Here is a 19,753-nt window from a genome sequence, read left to right on the forward strand (position 1 = left end):
AAAAATAGGTGTTTTTTTCTTCCCCCCCAAACCTGGAAGAGTTTTTGACTTAGGAAGCCAAATTCATCTCCCTATTGTAGATGGGAGGGTGCATTTAGATGTTTGCTTTATGTTAGGATGACAAGCGGTGCATACCTTTCTGAGGCGAGGTCTGGGTGTACTGGGGTGTGTCCCAGAAGAAGTCAGTGTTCAGAGCTTTATTGTTTTGTGTGTAAGCTATTCAGTTTAATTATACCCATGCGGCTAGCTCATTTTTTATTACTCTTATTCATTTTAATATCCACTTCCCTTGGCTAAGCATAGAGAAAAGATTCATTTATTATTTGAAGAGCTTCACATTTAAGATGCCCTATTAGTTTGGAAAGCTGGAGACTTCACTGTAAACATGCCGTAATAATACGCAGAAAAGATGAGCTCTAAATCCACCTTCTAGCTTGGGGCAGAAGAGCTTCAGAATTACTCAGAATGTAAAGGCACTTGACTGACATGAGGCTGGGGCGGGGGGAGGGGGATAAAACAGGGCAAGAGTGAGGGGACTGGGGACCAGGAGCAAGATGAGACAAATGAGACTGACAGTGCATATGTCTCTGTTCAGTTTTAAGTTGGTAAGGAGAATAACAGATTCTACTTGACATCCCGAGAACGGCAGCTGTCAAAACTGTCAGTCAGTGGGAGATTGATTCCTTTCAATTACTTGTTGAACCAAGAAGTTAAGAGACAGAAAATGTCTATGAGGCCAATCAACTCACTTCAAGTCCCACCACATTAGCAAATTTACTTGTTAAAGTCAGCATCTGAGGGCACAAGGTGAGTTTATTATTATTTTGTGTTGACATAATAGAAAAGATGAGGAAGAACAACATCTATTCATTCATTCCACCATTTCATTCATCTACTCAACATCCTTCCCCCTCCACCTCCACCCGTAAGGTAACACTGACTTTGTGCCAGGCCAGGTGCTAAGTCCTGATGATACAAAGATGTGCTAAGTACTAAATGCTGGTCATTCGAAATTGGGAAGATTCAATCCCTGTCCTCAAGGAGCTCACCATCTTCTATGGGAGTCAGACAGAGGAGCCAATGATGCAAATGCACTGTGATAGGTGCCCTCACTTGAAAGGTGTGTGCCAGGTACTGATGTGAAACAAAAAAGAATGAGGTGATCACACCTTACGGTATTCAGAGAAGCCACCCCTTTCCAAAGTTAAAGCTGCTGAACTGGATCTTGGAGGAAGAGGAGGAATAAGCTTCTTGCTCCTTGTTCCAACACGGTCTGAACCTCTACCTTCAAGCCAAAAGACACCAAATAAGCACATCTCACTTTAGTATTTCAAAGTTGGAAGCATCTTAGAGAAGTAATCCAGCTTCATCATAATCATCTGAGAAAATTTAGGAAATACACATTTCAGAACTCTAATCTCCAGCAGAGTTTCTGTTTCAGTAGATCCAGAGGGAGTTTCAAGAATCTGTACTTTTATGCAGTTCGGGAAGTAATTCTGATGTGTGACCACATTTGAGAATTACTATCAGACAATTATTCTTAAATTGTGGTCCCTGGACCAGCAACATCACCATAACCTGGGAACTTGTTAGAAATGAAAATTCTTGGGCCCCATCCCAGACCTATGGTATCAGAAATTCTGGAGGTGAGGTCCAGTAGTGTGTAGTTTAACAAGCCTCCCACATGATTCTGATGCAGGTTCCAGATTCAGAACCCCTGCTCTGAGGCAACCGACCAGCTCATCAGATGATACTCCTACATCGTAGCTGAAGAGAGTTTACTGAATGGATTGTGTGTATAGTTATGGGCAATTTTAAGAGAACCAACAAGGGATGCAGTAGCCCCAGATTAGCAACATTTGAAGTGGTTATCACTCCACACCCAAAAGGGCACAGGGAAGGAATGATGTTATAGGGATCTGATAGGAGATAAAATATGAAAGACACTTCATGTTACAAGACCTGCCCTGTCTGATTCTAATGGAAGTAAGGAGGCCATGGTAGGAGTGGAATAAATACACAATGTGTTCGCTTCTCTCACCTTCCAAATTCTTACCTGTGTCTTCCACTTTGCAAACCCAGCCTGAACATAAAGGACAACTATGCCCAGGTGATTAAGTCTGGGGAGATCAGTTTCCCACGGCACAGAACAGAGCAGAGAACTACAGAGAATGAATTAGACATAGGAACAGAAAACAAAGTGTAGACAGCATAAAACCAACCTCCCAGATTCTCCTCTCCTCCAGCTCAACTGCCAGCATTATCTTTTCAACATTTTAAGTCACTTCTACTGTGTCTATCTCCTGACTCTGCTTCGTCTACACAAACTTCTAACTTGTTACTGTTTCTATTACTTGTATCCATTGTTCCATGTTCTAGAAGGAAGAGCTCCGGTTCTTCGTTATTTGAAGATGCCCATCTCATTCCACCAATATCATGAATTCTTTGGATTAAACATATGCAATTTCGTTTACTGTTCCTCTTCTGACAACGTTTGGAGTATCTTCAAGTCTGATCACCCTGTTCACAGTCCTATTTGCCATGTTCCTCTAGTTGTAAAGATCTTCCTTGACTTACAGTGGGGTTACCTCAGGATAAACCCATTATAAATTGAAAATATTGTAAGTCAAAAATGCATTTAACCTACAGAACTAAGTCTCGCTTAACTTAATCACGTTCAGAACATTTAGGTTATCCTACAGTTGGGCAAAATCATCTAATACAGAGCCTATTTTATGATTAAAGTGTTAAATATACCATGTAATTTATAGAATACTGTACTGAAAGTGAAAAGCCAAATGGTTGTATGGGTACAGAAGGGTTGGAAATGTGTTGGTTGTTTACCCTTGTGATCGAGTCACTGACTAGAAGCTGTGGCTGGCTGCCTCTGCCCGGCACAGGGGAGAGTATCGTACCACATACTGCTAACCCTGGAAAGATTGACATCCAAAATTCAAAGAACGGTTGCTGCTAAATACATATTGCTTTCGCTCCATGGCAAAGTCGAAAAGTTGTAAGTTGAACCATCGTTAAATCAGGGACCATCTGTACTTTGAAAACTCTTCTTTATATCTCCCACAGAAATCTGCACAGACCAATCCGATTCCATAAGCATTTGCCCATCACCCAGTACATGTCAGGTAATACGCTTAAACAAATGAAGAGCTTTCAAAAGCCCTGGCTTCAGGCTCCTCACTGTAGGACCTGTACATAGGAACTGTTTCTAAATTGTATCTTGCTTCTCAGGAACTACAAAAACCTTGATTTCCATTATTTCATGTATCTTTCATGTATTCTAGTGAAGTAGAAACCAGTAACTAATATGATGTCATATTTTACTTAGGGGTTGCAACATACAATTAGATACTATCTTGCCAAGGCCGTAGTAAATGGGAGCACAGCCCTGAGTTCTGCTGCTTCTCTGTCTTGGTCAACTGTGGCCCCAAAAGTTGAACTGCAGAAAGGATAAATGCATTTTATTTTGAGGAAGAGAGAGATTACGCGCTGCTCCCTTTCATCTTGATTTCCATAGTTTCTGGAGGCTTGCACCTCGATTTCTCTGCCGCCAAAACAGAGAATTAATGCCTACTTTCTTCACAGAACTTGAAAATCAACTAATTTGTGTTTTGAAGAGCCCAAACTATCCTTAAAATGATCAGAAAAGATGCAATTCATCATAATAACATGATGGATTCAGAATCTTAGGGCTGGAAGGCCTTTAGAGAAGTTTTGATCCAACCATCCTTAAATGTTTATCCCACAACAGAATCACCTGAAGGGCTTCGAAAACTAGATTTCAGGCCTTACTCCCAGCATTTCTGATTTAGTAGGTAAAGGGTGAGGCCTGAGAATTCACATTTCTAACAAGTTCCCAGTTGATTCTCATATAACTGGCCTGAGAACCATGCTTTGAGAACCACTGATGTAGTCCATCCCTATATTTTAAAGATGAGATCACTGAAGCCCAGAATAATTATGAAACTTGCCAAGGAGACAGGGACATGACCAGAAGTTGAGTCTTTCACTTCTCATTTCAAGTTTTCCTCCATTACAAAACTGCTTCCCTCTTATAAACGGCTATTTCATTTAGGTTATTGGTATCAGTTTTAAGCCACTGGTAGTACCAGGGCACTGCCTTCCCCCCAACCTACCCAAAATAGACACACAATCAATTAAAGACTGGGGTTTTACTGCACAGAAATGGTTTCAAGATAAGCTTCCTGTCTGCCTTTTAACCAGATCTCAGCCACCAAACCCCTCCTAAAGAGAAAACCTGGAACCAATATTCTTTCCTTTTTTTAGTTTTAATAAAGGACTAGTTTACTCCTGTCTGATGGCAGATGTCTGAACACTGGTTGGAGATTTTGAGAAATTCATTTAATCTCCCCATGTTTCTGCTCTCTCCATCTGTAAAACGGGGTCAGCTGTATTGTACCTCGTGTGCAAATCTGTGTGCTGTGAGGTTTAGCGGGTAAGTGACTGCAAAACATGTTGCAGATGGATGTGTTATGGAGGAACGCTTAATACCAAAGTGAGATGTCATTTTCTTTCACTCTGCATCTGTAGTTTGTAAAACAAATGCTTCTAAATTCACAGTATTTTTCTCACATGTACTATTTTTTCCAGAGTGATATTTTCCCCAAGACTCATGCTGACTTAAGCTTCTGGAACCTTGTAGGTGGATCTGCTAAATTAAAGACTTGTATTTCAATTTTCTATATAACACTGGTGGGCTGAATGCCTCACAGTGACTGAGGAAAGTAGAAAAGATTTCTAGTCCTGAGGGGCACGAATAGAACTCTGTGGGTCAAGGATCTGTGAATCTAACCAAATGTGAAGCCATTTCTCTACCAAAAGGTATGAACAGAAGCATCACTGGTACCCTGGAAAAACCTCAAATGTAATAAAATATAAGGCTAGCTTGCTGGATGATAGAAGGATAGATAGAGAGATAGAGAGATAATTAGATTTAGATATAGATGTAGATATAGTTATAGATATGAAGACCACAATAACTTTTCAAAAATCATTAAAAAGTATACAGGATTTAAGTTGTGATGATCCAGGTTTCAGTTCTGGTTGAATTTCATTTTATTCATGTTTAAGATGCGTTAATAACATCTCTCTTGCTTACTGGTAAGCCTGTTAAAAGAATCAAATGAGATAATGAAAATGAAAGTTCTTTGTAAATTGCTATCCTTATGTAAGGTATTCTAGTTATCAATATTCTGCATTCTTTAATCTTCCTCCATTTTCTACATAGAAAAGTTGACATTTTTATATTTTGAATATCCTATGACCACATGCTGAAACAGTCTTTAAAGGAATAAAGGGGACTGAAACTAAAGCGTGAACTGAACTCCAGTATGGATATATATCTGTGCATGTATAGGTTTGTGTACATACATGTGTGTAGACGTGTGTGTGTATATGTGTCGTTGTAGTTCAAAAGTTATTTCCAGCCATAGAAATATTTGTGGAGGTCTTGTCTGGAAATTAAGAGAGGAAAGAGTGGCCTGCTCTAAGGGTGAAATAGACCTGGTGGATACATCTAGAGAGATGTTGCCTCTCCTTAGAGCACAGGTCTGATTTACTCAAATTCAGACCCTTTCTCCATTCTCTATAACTCAGGATTACAAGTTGAAAGGTTAACATTTTAAGTAATAGGGCATTTTCTGTGAAGTGTCTTAAAATATGTGTTATTGATTCCCATAAACAAACATGGATTTTTAACTCATTACCTCAAAGTGGCCTCAGCTATGTGTACAACCCAGTTTTGATTATGGCTTTACCTACCCTTGAGTTACATATAGTTTATTCTAGGAATTTCACTGTCATCCAGAAACATACTCACACAGAAATATACAGCTGTATGTGAGAACTGAATTACATTAAAACAACCCAAAAGATCCGACGATAGTGCTCTCTGACAGTTGAGAAATTGCTGGTGGTCTCACACGCATTTACAATTATTTACAACTGACTAATCCCTCACATCAAATTTAGGGCACAGCAGATAAAGACCTGAAGAACTGCAGTGGTCTAGTGGGGAGAGCAGAACTCCCTTGGTCTGACAAAGACTCTTAAATGCAAAGTTCTCATTTACAATCTGAGGATAATAGTGTCCATCTCAAGCATTATCAAAAGAGTTAAATGACCAAAGCACACGTAAGGCACCTGGCAAAAATATACAGGCTCTAGGATATCATTTTTCTCTCTTTGATAAGTTTGATCAGAAGCATTCCATCTAGAATGTGGAGATTCTTCTCGCTCAGAACAGTGAGATATAGGGCAGATCAGATGGAAAACAAGTAATTCCTCACATGTAGATGAATTGAAGTGGTCTCGTGGTGAAAGTAAAGCTGCAGAAAAAGAAAGATTTTGTTTTCTGCTAAGAGGATGGGGTGATGTGGAGTTTTTTTTTTTCTTTTTGTTTCTTTCCAGCAAGGTTTGGGTGACAAGAAAGGAAAACACAAGTTTTTAGCAATGACCCTAATATTCAAAACTACCAAACCTTCCAGTGTAAGAATCTCCAGACACACTGACTGAACAATAAACAAATACATTAAGTAATTCTTCTCTATTCAGTGTTCTAATCTTCATTAATAAATAACGATACCTCATACGAGCTTCAGAATTTTGTAACACACTTATTGAAATCAAATTCTTTATATAAACAAGGACCTGTAAAATGATTTGACTTAGGTCCTACATACCCGAGGAATGTCTCTGGTCCTAATTGTCCCCCCAAAGGGACAGCTGTGTGTCGAGCCTGTGACTTAGGAGGAGGACAAGAAGGAGGAATGGCATTATTTCTTCTGGCTCATGAAATCACAGTCTTAGAACCAGTATGTTAGAGCAGAAAGTCACTGGGTCCATTTGGAATGCCTACAGCCCCACCTTGATGCTATCATTGGTCTCAAAAGGCTTATACTTGGAACTTAGCCTAACATAAAAGAAGAAAGTAGCGCCAGCTCCCTTGTCTAAACTTATTATACATCTTTCTTATGATTCTGTCGAGTCAAGAAATTGATTTGCCTTAAGCAGGATTTTGGAACAGCAACACCAATACATTTTAGGGTGCAAAATCCTTTTTGCAAAATAAATCTTCAGAAAAATCCAAATATACCAAAAGGTTAAAATGGGGGTGATGAGTTCTAAAGTGGGACTAGGTTCTTCAGAGCAAAACTACATTAGCCTCTGAGGATTCTCTAGGGAGACATACATATGAAGATGCTGGTTTATGGGTATAGCTAAAAATGTAAGCAAATAAAGAGACTCTGGGAACTTCTGAAGATATTCCATTTCTATCTCCTCTTAGATTAGTTGCATTCATGGCTGGAGTAAAGGGTAATTTTAAGAAGGGATTTTGTGACGTTTTCAAGGATCTTTGGATGACAGCTTGACCTGGGGACCATACATAAGACTTAATGAATCAATATGACACAAAGCATTTTGATCAGCAAGATAATATTTCTCCACTCGCCCCCATTAAATGACTTTCTGGTCCTGTTTAGCTCCTTTAAGGATCCATCTGTTTCTCAGATTCTGCATAATAAACATTCTCCTTTGTTCCAAGAGTTGTCTAGTATGCCCTAGTAATGGGAGATGTGTTGTCTTAAATCCCAAAGCACTGCCTTTGCCAGCCCGGTGTCTTGATCCTAGCTCTGCCCTTTTCTCCTTTCTCCTCTCTAGCCACCTCCCAATGTTTTCCCCTCATCTCTGGATGCAGAAATGCATGCTTTCCTACGTCTATTTTTCTTTGGGATAAAGCTGTAAACCAGCAAAATCTCTCAGTTCTTGTGGGTGTTGGTTTGAGAGCAGTTCAACAACTTACGTTTAAGGTCAATAGCAAAATTATATCTTTTATTATGAGCATTTCTTTTGACAAACCTCTTGTCTTTGTCAAAGATTAAATCATTCAACCTTATAATAACCCCACTGACAATCTTTACCTCTATTTTTACCTTTCCTGGAGGCCTATGCTATTAATAGAAAACACACAAAAAATTAACATTTATTAACTAATGTGTAATTAATGAATTTATTTATTAAATATAGTGCTTTCTGACATTTTTATGTGTTTTAATCCCTAAGAACAACAATGTATTTCTGTTTCCAGTGGTAACATCCTGTCTTATATACACAGTAAATTTAATGGATTCTCAGATCTATTCTACTGAAAAAATTATATCTCTATCTATCTACCTATCATATAAAAAATGGTTAAGATGGGATACCGTGATTTCTGTTCCAGGGGTCTAGGAAAATTATTTTAGCATTTGTTTTTGGTCGAAGCTGCCATCTTTCTATATCTATTATTCAATAGATATACTCAAATTTGGAGACATTTTACTCAAATTTGGAGACTGAAAGTTAATTCCTTGTGATCTTTTTAGTAATCACTAGCGTTGTTCACTGAATATTGTAGGCACATAGTATAACTGCATTTCCTTATCCTCTTCAAATAAGACATGCCTTTTCAGCTAGCTTTGGCCAATGGAATATGATCATATTGATGTGTGATATATGTCATTTCCAAGCAGAAGTCTTCATGCCCTGACACCTGACTCATCACATTCCTTTCTGCTTGTCATGGTAACTGCTGATGTCCAGGCAACAAAGGTTCTGTTAGCTTGCATACCCGGGTCAGGATGATGTAGAGAAGAACCTCCAATAAACCCGCAGTGGATTTGCCTTATGAATGAGAAACCTTTTCCTGTTTAAGTCACTGAAGTTTGGAATTATTTGTAAAACAGCACAACCTAGATTATCCTGGTTGTATAATCATCAATGTTATTCACTCTATGACAACAGCATAGTTATGGTAACATAACACAGTTTGGTAATACAATAAGTGTGTTACCAAATTTGTTGAACTTCTGTGGAGTCCTCTTTAGTTATGACTGGTGTTGGGTGGGTAAAAATGAATGACAGATCCTGTGCACTTGTAGAGAAGGCAGGACATGTACCAAAAGCTATGAAACAAAACAGTATGTATTCAGGACCCTAAGGCAGGAACAAGGTGCTAGGAAAGTTTGATTACTTCGTGTTGGAATGTCATGGAATCTTCCAAGAGGATGTGACCATGAAGCAAGCCTTAAAGGGTGGATAGGATTTGAATATACAGAGATGGTAGTGACGGAGTCCCCACAGTAGGATGTAGGGTGAACAGTCCCAAAGCAAACAAATGTAGGGCATGCTCCAGAAGGGGGAATGTGATTGCCCACCCTGATGAAGTAATGTATTATTGACACCTGCGGGTTAGATTCTCATGTTAGGAGCCAACCTCTCTTTTGGGATAAGGAGGGCTGCTCCTCACGACGAATCAAGTTCTGCTGGCTTCTAAATGACAGAAGCACCATATATGTGGATCTGTCTTCCTCTTCCAGCAGAGTGAGACATTTTACTTAGTGTGACCCAGAGCCAAGACAATTTATCTCAAACAAGTGGCTGCATACACATTTTTTAAAAGAACTGCATCCGAGCTGAGTTAGTTTCCTTTTCATCAGTTTACAGTGTCTAATATAGTATTCTGTTTATCTCTCAGTATAAGTTCCCTGACATTTTACCTTCCAGAGGCAGAATTAAGCACTTTTATTTGCCCTCCTTCCTTTCTTTCCCTCTTTCTGTCACATATTTATCAATAGTCTACTAATGCCAAGTATTTATGATTTTTCTATAGGATTTTCTCTACTTCTTCTTGCACTTAGCAGTTTCTAGCATGTGTCATGCCTGGCCTCGAGGATAATATTCATGTCTTATTCATCTTTGTATTTCCTTGCCATTTACTATCCCCACCCAACACAGACACTTCTGGTATGTACTAGATATTTGCTGAATGAATGGTTTTTCCCCTTGTTTTCTTTGTCTATTCGTTTTTACTCAAGCATGGACACCACCGCCCATTGTATCTGCCCCAAAGCAGATGTGACCACTTTTGACCACAGTGGGCACCCAGTCATTAGAGATCTTTCCTCCCCTGTGCTAACCAGGGGCCTCAGCCATCCGATTTCAGCTGTGTAAACGAAGAGTCAGATCGCAAGGCTGCCAGGATATTTGTGGTTAAACCACTCTACCACCTTGGGATCGTGTTAACTCTGTGTTATGGTTTGAGGGAGTGTGTGTGGGTTGACATTGATTTGACTTAGCCTGCATTTTTTTTTAAAAAAGCTGTAACAGGATAGTGTGCTTCAGGTTCACTTTGTTAAAATAAAGCTAACAGCTCTGAGAAATGGTTTTGTTTGCTTTCTACCACTGTTTGATATAAAACTGGTGCCCAAGGAAGGTGAGAGGCCATGGAGGCATTCTACTTGAGAGGAGGCAACTTCCTTTCCGGCAACCAGGCTGAATATAAGCTGAAGAGTCCTTGAAATAATCAATGGTGAGGAAAAGGGAGGGGGGGCTGACTTCTTTTAGAGTTAATGTTTGCCCCAGGATATGAAGATTTCACATTAGAAGCAGTTCTGGTGGAAAGGGTATAGTGACCATGAAAAAGGTGCATCTGGAATCCAGCGGCAGTTAATAGGTTCTGATTTTTCAATAATACCTTTACTCTCTTGGGCTCAAATTTATTGACTCAGTCTTGTTATGAAGCTGGACTCTCTGTCTCCTTCCTTTGACATTGTTTTCTTTTAAATGAGAAATGCTCGAAACTCTGTGTATGCTATCCTTTAAAATGGGAACCTGCTGATCGCCATTGATGGTACCTTCTGGCAGTGTGAACAGATGCACATTTAATCGTTTCTAAGCTCTTTCTGTAAGATGAATAACTTGATTTAGGCATGAAATCAGCCTAGTGGAACAGAGCAAGCTTATAACAAATCCTAGAAACTTTTTTTTTTTTTGGACGCGCAGGCTCAGCGGCCATGGCTTACGGGCCCAGCCGCTCCGCGGCTCCGCGGCATGTGGGATCATCCCGGACCGGGGCACGAACCCGTGTCCCCTGCATTGGCAGGCGGACTCTCAACCACTGCGCCACCAGGGAAGCCCCAATCCTAGAAATTTTAAGACTGGAAAAGTTTTGGAGGTTATGGTGTCCAATCCCTGACAAATGAAGAAAACGACATTCCAGATGAAGAAATTACCTTTCCAAGACAACACAGCTATTCAATGGCAAATCCAAGAGACATAGATTGAAACTGTGCTCTATTTTCAAATGTGTCAAGGTCAGGATAGTCAAAGAAACACCGAGGAACTGTTCTAGAGTGGAAGAAACTAAAGAAAAATGACAACAAAAGGCAACATCTTTTTCTTTTTTTTTGCGGTACGCGGGCCTCTCACTGTTGTGGCCTCTCCCGTTGCAGAGCCCAGGCTCCGGACGCGCAGGCTCAGCGGCCACGGCTCACGGCCACAGCCGCTCCGCGGCATGTGGGATCTTCCCAGCCTGGGGCACGAACCTGTGTCCCCTGCATCGGCAGGCGGACTCTTAACCACTGCGCCACCAGGGAAGCCCAAGGCAACATCTTTGAGTGGATCTTTGTTGCAATAAAAGAAATTGTTGGAGCAATTGGCTGGAAGGTGAATGAGGTCTGAGGATTAGATGGTTATAATGAATCAATGTTCGTTTCCCAATGTTAATGACTATATTATGGGGATAAAAGAGAATTGTCAGAGTTACATTCTAAAATTCTCAGGGGTGGTGAGGCCTCATGTGAGCAACCTCTTTTCTAGTGATTCAGGGAAAAAACCCTGTACCATTCTTGCAAATTTTTTTTAAGTTTGAAATTATATTTTGAAAATAACAAAAAGAAAAAAAAAGAATAAATAATTTTTGAAGATGAATTCCTATTTCTTTGAACAATAGAGAAAGATTTGTCAAAAGACCCCCTAGGGTTACCCAACAGATTGCAGCCCTTTGAATTGCCCTACTTGCAGCTGTCTATCAGTAGCAGTTAGAGAATCAAAGTGTTTTTCCTTAAGATAGTAATCATGGACTGGGAACTTACCCCTGTTCTTCTCATTGACATCTTTCATCTACAATGGAATAACGGCTCGTTAAAATATACCTTTACACTCAGTACTCTGAGGTAAAAAGCTACTTTATTACATTGTACCAATGCTTTGGTTTTTAGCTCTTATGTCTCTTTCAATTTAGTGTAGCCCCTCCTTTCCACCTCTTGTTTTTATGCCATTTCTTTGGCAGAAATCCAAGTCAATTCTCCAGCAGGGTATTCCTCATCCTGAATTTGATACCCACATGGTATCACTTAAAGTTTTCCTTGACGGTGAAGGCAGAGTGATATGATACCCGTGTGTTATGTACAAAGATGGGTAGTTCCAGTTTGGTTTAGTAATCAGTGACCAGGGATTTTCAAGTTCTATCCTGGTTCTAGCTCAGGGTAGCTGCCTACCACAATATAATTTGAGGGAAGTAGGAATGTCTCTTCAGAATTCTTTAAATCCCTCAAAACCACTTAAAATTAATACCTTAGTGAGAAGATAGTGATAGCAGCATGGTTTTTCAATCTTGTTATTCCTCTGCATAAAAATAGAGCAACTAGAGAGCAAAAGCAAAACAAACAGTTAAAACACAAAAAAAACCCATGAGCAATATATACAATTAAACTGGGTAACAAAGAAATGCTACAAACGCCAGACTACACCAACCAGCCAAAAGATCAACCTCTGAGTAGGTAAGACAGAGGGAATCTGTCTGACAGATGTAAAAAGCGGAAAATCCCAGAGTAGACCATGGATATTCACTGTAAATCACAGCAGGTCAATTTGAGAACAGCACTGAAACTGGTAGGTGTTTATTTAGTCCAATATCAGGTGAGTGCAAGGAGCCTGTGGTAAGTAGGGTCAGGAGAGGATGGAGCAGTCTAGCCCCTGCTAAATCATGAACCAGCCAGGATTCCTTTCCGGGACAGATCCTTACACAGGGGGGACATGACCATCAGACTTGAGCAAGATGGTACAGGAGAGACAAAGGAATGACAAGAAGCAGATAAATGTTGGGAGGGAATCAGGACCAGGAAGTTTCAGAAAGCAAACCAATGACATTTTTTGAACGTACAAGAAAACAGCAGAAAATCTGACCCATCCCAAACATTTTGATAGCAACACTTTATGGCAAATGAAAATGAGGAGCATATATATGATATACAAGAAGACGTAAGCTGAGGATTTTATATCTAGCACAACTGACTTTCAAGTAGAAAAGGCAAGCAGAAAGTTCTCAACATTTATGAACAAAGAATATTTTTCCCATGAGCCCATTCTGAGGAATTGCTACAGAATGAGCTTTCAAAAGAGACATCATCATAAAGTATGGGGTTGACTATTAAATAAATAGTTACTAGGAGAAGTAACAGTAAATGGGACTTAAAACGGAGAGCAGGGGCTTCCCTGGTGGCGCAGTGGTTGAGAGTCCACCTGCCGATGCAGGGGACGCGGGTTCGTGCCCCGGTCCGGGAAGATCCCACATGCCGCGGAGCGGCTGGGCCCGTGAGCCATGGCCGCTGAGCCTGCGCGTCCGGAGCCTGTTGCTCCGCAACGGGAGAGACCACAGCAGTGAGAGGCCCGCATACCGCAAAAAAAAAAAAAAAAAAAAAAAGGGAGAGCATACAGTAGATAATGGTCGCATGTTCAGGCAGAGTAGGTATCGCACAACCATAAGACATAGGGAGAGAATAGGGAGAAAATAGGCAAAATGTTTACCTGTCCTCAGTAATTGTATTGGTGGTGGTGGCATTAGTATTGTTCAGAGACTGCTATGTGTGTAATGAGTGAGAAGGAGATAAATAATTGTGGGCTATGCTATTTCTATCAGCTCTTATGCCCCTGAGAACCAGGATTCTCCTTTTGGAAGAAAAGGGATACATATATAACACAGGAGAGGACAAGTAAAAGGGCTGTAATCCTGAATTTGAATTGCAAGGGTCAGTGAGATCTCATGAGGTAATTTATTTTAAATACAAGTATATTTCCTAGTGTTTTCCATTAAAGAGGCCTAGAAGCAAAGTCCAATGAAGTAGCGTTGAACCTTACTACTACCCAGTTTGTGATGCTGAAATGCCATTTCCCTCCAAAAGAAACCTGGGATTTTTGGAGAAATGAGTAATTCCAGGTCTGGGGCAGGAAATGTAGAAGATGATCCTGGAACATTTTATCCTAACGAAGAAGCTATGTCATGCCAAAATCAGGGATCGAATTTGGGTCTAATAACTTCAGTCCTCTAAGCATCTTCCTTGCACCGTATTCAGCCACTCTAGTGCAACAACAAACTTCCTCCGTAGGACTTGCCTAGATTACATGCAAACATTTGTTTAGAGGCTCTTTCAGTCTCTGACCTCTCTGGTTCATAGTTATGGCTAATTTTATGGCAAGGGCACCTGTTCCTTGGGATCTAAACTCTAATCCACTGCAAGCTCCCTGCATATTGGCAGAAGTAATGTCCAGCTCCTATCTACTTGGGATAGATCCAAACAGGTGTCTTAGAGGCAAAAGTCCCCTTATCACATTTCAAAATGCTTCGGCATGTGGTAATGTCCATTAATGAAATCCTTCTTGAATTGGTGCATGCTGGATGCCAAGATCTCTTTGAATAGGCGATTTGAAAAATCACTCTTGTGTCTTTTTGATTTATGCATTAATTAATTTGATAAACTTGATTTAACACCTACCATGAGCCAGGCACTGTGCTAGGCTCTAAAGAGAGAGCCAATAGCGAAACATATTTGAGTCCTACTCTAATCAGTCGACAGTCTCTTCATCCTGACCATCCCAGGGAAGCTCATAAGGTGAGAGAATTTGTTCGTGATAGACAACGAAGGGCAAGCTCTATCATGAGTCTCATGGGAATATAGCTTCAAAACGAGAACTATAGACCAGCAATTATCTCCTTGAGAGAGGCAGGACAATGGTTTTTTTCTAAAGAATTGTGAGTCCCCCCCCCACCATACCCACAAAATCATGGAGTAAACAACACGGAAGGGAACTGGTTGTGCACGGTGCACATTTTTAGAATTCTTTCACTGTGTTTAAAGATACACTAGACAAAATCAATATATTTAGCACAGTGTATGTGTGTCAAATTCCTGTAAACATGTCATATCTTAGTAGGCATTGGGACAACTGCCATGCTCATTTCACATTGATGCCCTTCTTCCAGCTGGATCCTTAGTGTATAGTCAGTCACCCTAACATCTCCTCTTCCAAGCCCAAAGTCCTCCCAAAGCAAGCTCTAACAGTTATAATCGTCCACTCAGACTTGATGTTGCATATATTTTAATTTTGTCTCTTCCTTTAAAGGTGAGGACACGAAAGATGGATGTGTCCATGGAGTTGGGCAGATAATAAAATGACCAAAACATTTGTTTCTTAAGTAATGCTCAATGCATTAAGGAAGACATTTTGGAAATAATCTTACTTTGGGTCTTTCTATAAAACAAATAAGGAAAGTACAGATATCTCTTTCATTAGTTACTATTTAATTCTATGCCATGTTTGCTTAAAATGAAGAGCATCAATTCCTTCATGCAAATTGTAAGCATAAAATTTATCATCCAGCATATCGCCCCTCATGTTTTGTTAAACCATGTGAAAGATGTATCACTCACATAAAAGCCTCCTTCCTCCTTCTCTTTGTTTTCTTTCGTGATAAAACAAGGGCCTTGTTTGTTTTCTCTCTTTTATTGGCAGACAGCAGTAATATTTTTTGAAAAATTTAATCTGAGGTCTGTATCTTTCCTTATATGTATCCGGCTCCAGTTCTTTTTCACAAAGAAAGATTTGTCTATATTCTTCAGAAATTGATGACCGAGTGTCTAATTTTTTTGTTGTCTCAAGAGATTACAGATTATTTTAGCATTTTTCAACAAGTCAGACTTTATTTTGATATCTATCATAGTACTTTGTGTAATAATAATAATAGAGGATCTTCTTTGTTGAATAAAAGGTACAACTATAGCAATGAGAGTTTGTAAAAGTTTAAAGCCAGGTAAAACAAGGTTATACTGTTCCATAGCTGTGCTGAGTTTAAGACACCATGGCAGCTGGTAGAAAATAAATGAGAACTGAAATATAATAGATATCTAGTGTTTGACCAACACTCCTCCTAACACTTCTGCAAATGCTTCTGAATATGGTTTTTCTCAAGAGATACTATTATATTTTCTTTATTTCCCTCAGTGTAAGTTTAAGCCTTTGGCCTAACAGAAAACAGTTATTGTTCTTCAGCTCTCTCCTTCTCCCAGCTCCTCCCCCCTTCCCCTCCCCCCTTCTTGCCTCCTTTTTTCCTTCCTTCTTTTCATTCTCCCTTTCTTTCTAACTAAAACTTAGGGATACATTTAAATTTCTCCTTCCTTTATCCTCTTTATCTTTTTTCCCAAAGGTAACTACTGTCTAAATTTGATGTGTGTCCTTCTTATACACACTTTCGTACTTTTTCTAAATATATCTGCTTTTAAATAGTAGGAAAGTATTATTTTGTGTGCCTTTAAAGTTTACATACTTGGTGTGACATTCTCTGTGTCTGCAGCTTGCTCTTTCACCCAACCTTATGCTTGGTTGTGTTTTCACAGTGGGTGCTTCAACAATGACTCAAGTCCCTTTCTCAAAGTTCGGGAGGAGAGCACAATACCCATACTGAAGTGCGAGTGGAATCCTACATTTCTTCCCTCAGTTGACTAGTCTAGGACTGGAATGACCAGTTGGAATCAGATGTTTTAATTTGAGACCAGGGAAATGGGCTCAGTATCCCTATGGTGGCAAAGCAGGGAGATGTGACCTGGGATTTGCCATGAGCCACGTTTCTAAAAAAGTGAAAGGGGGGTGTGATCGGTGTGAACAGGGCAGCAATCAGAATGAAGCAGAGAGGAAAGATGGAGAGAGTACTGACAGAACTCAAGTCCTTGGTCCCAGTCATCTCTGAGGCTGCCTGCTTTTACAGTTTATATGAGCAGTACATGCTTCTTTTTATCCTACTTGATTTGTGTTGAGTTTCTGTTACTAGCAATCAAATTTTTTGACTAATAAACAATATACATTTTTTTCTTTATGAGAGAGAGACAACTGGTATTTGCTGAGGGCCTACTATGTGCTAGTCATTATATAATGAACTATATGTGTTATTCTAATTAATCCTTATAGCAGTGCTATGAGGTAAATAGTATTATTTAAAATTAAGGAGTACATAGCTGAGAAGCTGACATACAAAGAATGTAAATAATTTGCTTAAGTTGGTTAGCTAGTACATGCCAGAGCCCAGATTCACATCCAGGTTTTTCTGACTTTGGAATCCATGCTGTTTTGCTGTCCTACATTATATCATGTTAATCAGAAGGTAAACCAATTCAAAATGCCAAGTCTCTAAAGCAATGTGATTAAGTGGAAACAGGTCACTTGGTCAGGAAATTGAGTCCCAGCTCTCTCTTTTACTGGCTATGTGATACTGGACAAGCAAAATTCTTCTTTGATTATTTTCCTTCACCTACAGCAGTTTATCTTATGCATAGAATGTGTTATACAGCCACCATTTGATTAATATAAACTTATTATTTTCCAAGCAGAGCATGGATTTCCAGAGAGCTTTCCATAATCCCTGGCTCTTCATCCAGGGCTAAGTATTTATGACAGTAGGGAGGGTTAATATTTTTATTTGTCTGTAGCTAAGAACAAAGATAAGGTAAATGACCTATTCAAGGATTCAGCCCCCAAAATCAAACCCACAACTGATACAGGACACAATTCTTAATTTATAAAAATCTACCAAAAATAATAGCTATGGGTTAGCAGTGGGTTTTCAAACATATTGTTTTCTAAAATTCTTTTGGTGTCAATTGGATAATAACAATAAATCTTTGTTTAGCATACAGCAAAAGTAATATAACGGTACTCCATTATGAAATTATACAGAATTATTTTCTTCATATTTTATAGGTTAAAATAGACTTTTTAATACACCATAACCTCATATGGCAGATTCTGAGGCAAAATTTAACCTTTAGGCAAGGTTTGGTCCTACCCAACAGCATAAGTATTTTTAACTATTAAAAAAAGTTGCACTAACTGAGAACGTCTTTTCCTAAGAATTGTTGTTTATCTGAGTACTGTGTAGGTGTAGTCAGGTTTTTCACACTTCCCACATTGACCTAGAATTTGAGTGAATATTAATATTTCTTCTTTTTTTTTTCTACTATAAACACTGTGTTTGAGATTTTGGATTGGTCGAGCTTTTATAGTTTCTGTTAAACCCATTTGAATATTTTGATCCTGTCAGATTTTCTCCTACTGACATGGCGATGTTGACACACACAAGGCTGTATAAAGAACAAAAGCAAAAAGGCAGTTAAATTCTGTCACACAACTGGCTGGTTACTTATTGTGAACACTGATGCACTGATGAAACTTTCAAATCTAACTTTTCTCTCCAGATTTGTGACAAAAAGCAAAGACTAAGTTCTTAAATGCCTATCACCTTCTGCAGGAAAGCAATATTTTAGGTCAAAACTGGTACTGCCCATCCTTTATGTGTAAAAAATCAACAGAATCTCACACACTACGACACATCTCTCTCATCCTCTGGAACCACACAGAAAAATAAACCTATGGTATTTTAAATTAAAAGACATTTTCTTCCATACCTATATGAATTCTTAAAGGTTTTTACTGGAGGGTCTTAGGCTACCCCAGATTCCTACTGATGGCTAGAGATGCTCACCAATGCTATAGATAAAACATTTCAGCCTCGTGAGTTCGTATTGAAACCGAAGGTAGATCCTTTAAACTATAACTTGCTTAATAATAATGAACTGAACCTGCCTTCACTGATCAAGCTCGCTTTAATGTTTTTACGAAAACTTGCATGTGTCCTCCAAGGATCATGTAGCCTAAACAATAAGATGCTTGCCCAAGTTGTTTTTTTTAGGAACTTGGAGTCAGCTGTGTCTAGTTTGTCTAGTTTGAGCTTGAGCTGGTTAAGACTGGATAGGACCACCAACCTTCCAACTAGGCATGAGTGAGCATCCAACTGGTGACCTTTTGACGTCAGAGAGCTGAAAACTCCACCCTCAGAACATACTAAGGCAGCCATTTTCATCCCAAGAAGAGGCTTGTAGCTTGGTTGTGTCTGTTGCACCTGCACAGAACTAAGATTACCTCACCTTTTCCTTATTTTCAGTCACTTTCCCCACACTACCTATACTTCAGCTTTACCCTATAACTACCCCGACCCCTCTGTTGGGGGAAGTGGATTTGAGATTTGTTCTCCCATCTCCTTGCTTGGCTGCCTTATGAGTAAATCTTTTCTCTACTGCCCACCTCAGCATCTCAGTGTTTGTCTTGCTATGTGTCAGGCGGACAAGCCTGGTTCGGTGACACTATCAGTGCCTTTTTATTTATTCTGATTTTCCACTGTGAAATTTTTCAAAAGAGAGAATCCAGAAGGCATGATATGAGAATGGCTGTGGATGACTAAAATCTGAGGAGACAAAAATAAATTTCCATCAGTTTTTATTCTATGTCCCTGATAATTATACTTCTAAAATTGTTCTCTAGATACAAGTTTCCTAGAAAACAGACAGTGATTTCCTTACCTGAAATATTATTTTTTGGTTATAAGACTTCAAAGGCAGGATATATTTCTGGAATGGAGACATTTCTGGGTCACTGTAGCATTTCTATAAGCACTCCCGCCCTCATATGTTCCTTGGTCTTTAGCTTTTAGACTGTTCTCAGTCTCTCTGGGCATCTTTTTCCTCTTCCTCTACTTGTTTCTTAAAATGTTCTCAAGGGTTCTGTATGCAGCCAT

Source organism: Orcinus orca, chromosome 5 (assembly GCF_937001465.1).
Source record: "Orcinus orca chromosome 5, mOrcOrc1.1, whole genome shotgun sequence".
NCBI classification, from domain to species: Eukaryota; Metazoa; Chordata; class Mammalia; order Artiodactyla; family Delphinidae; genus Orcinus; species Orcinus orca.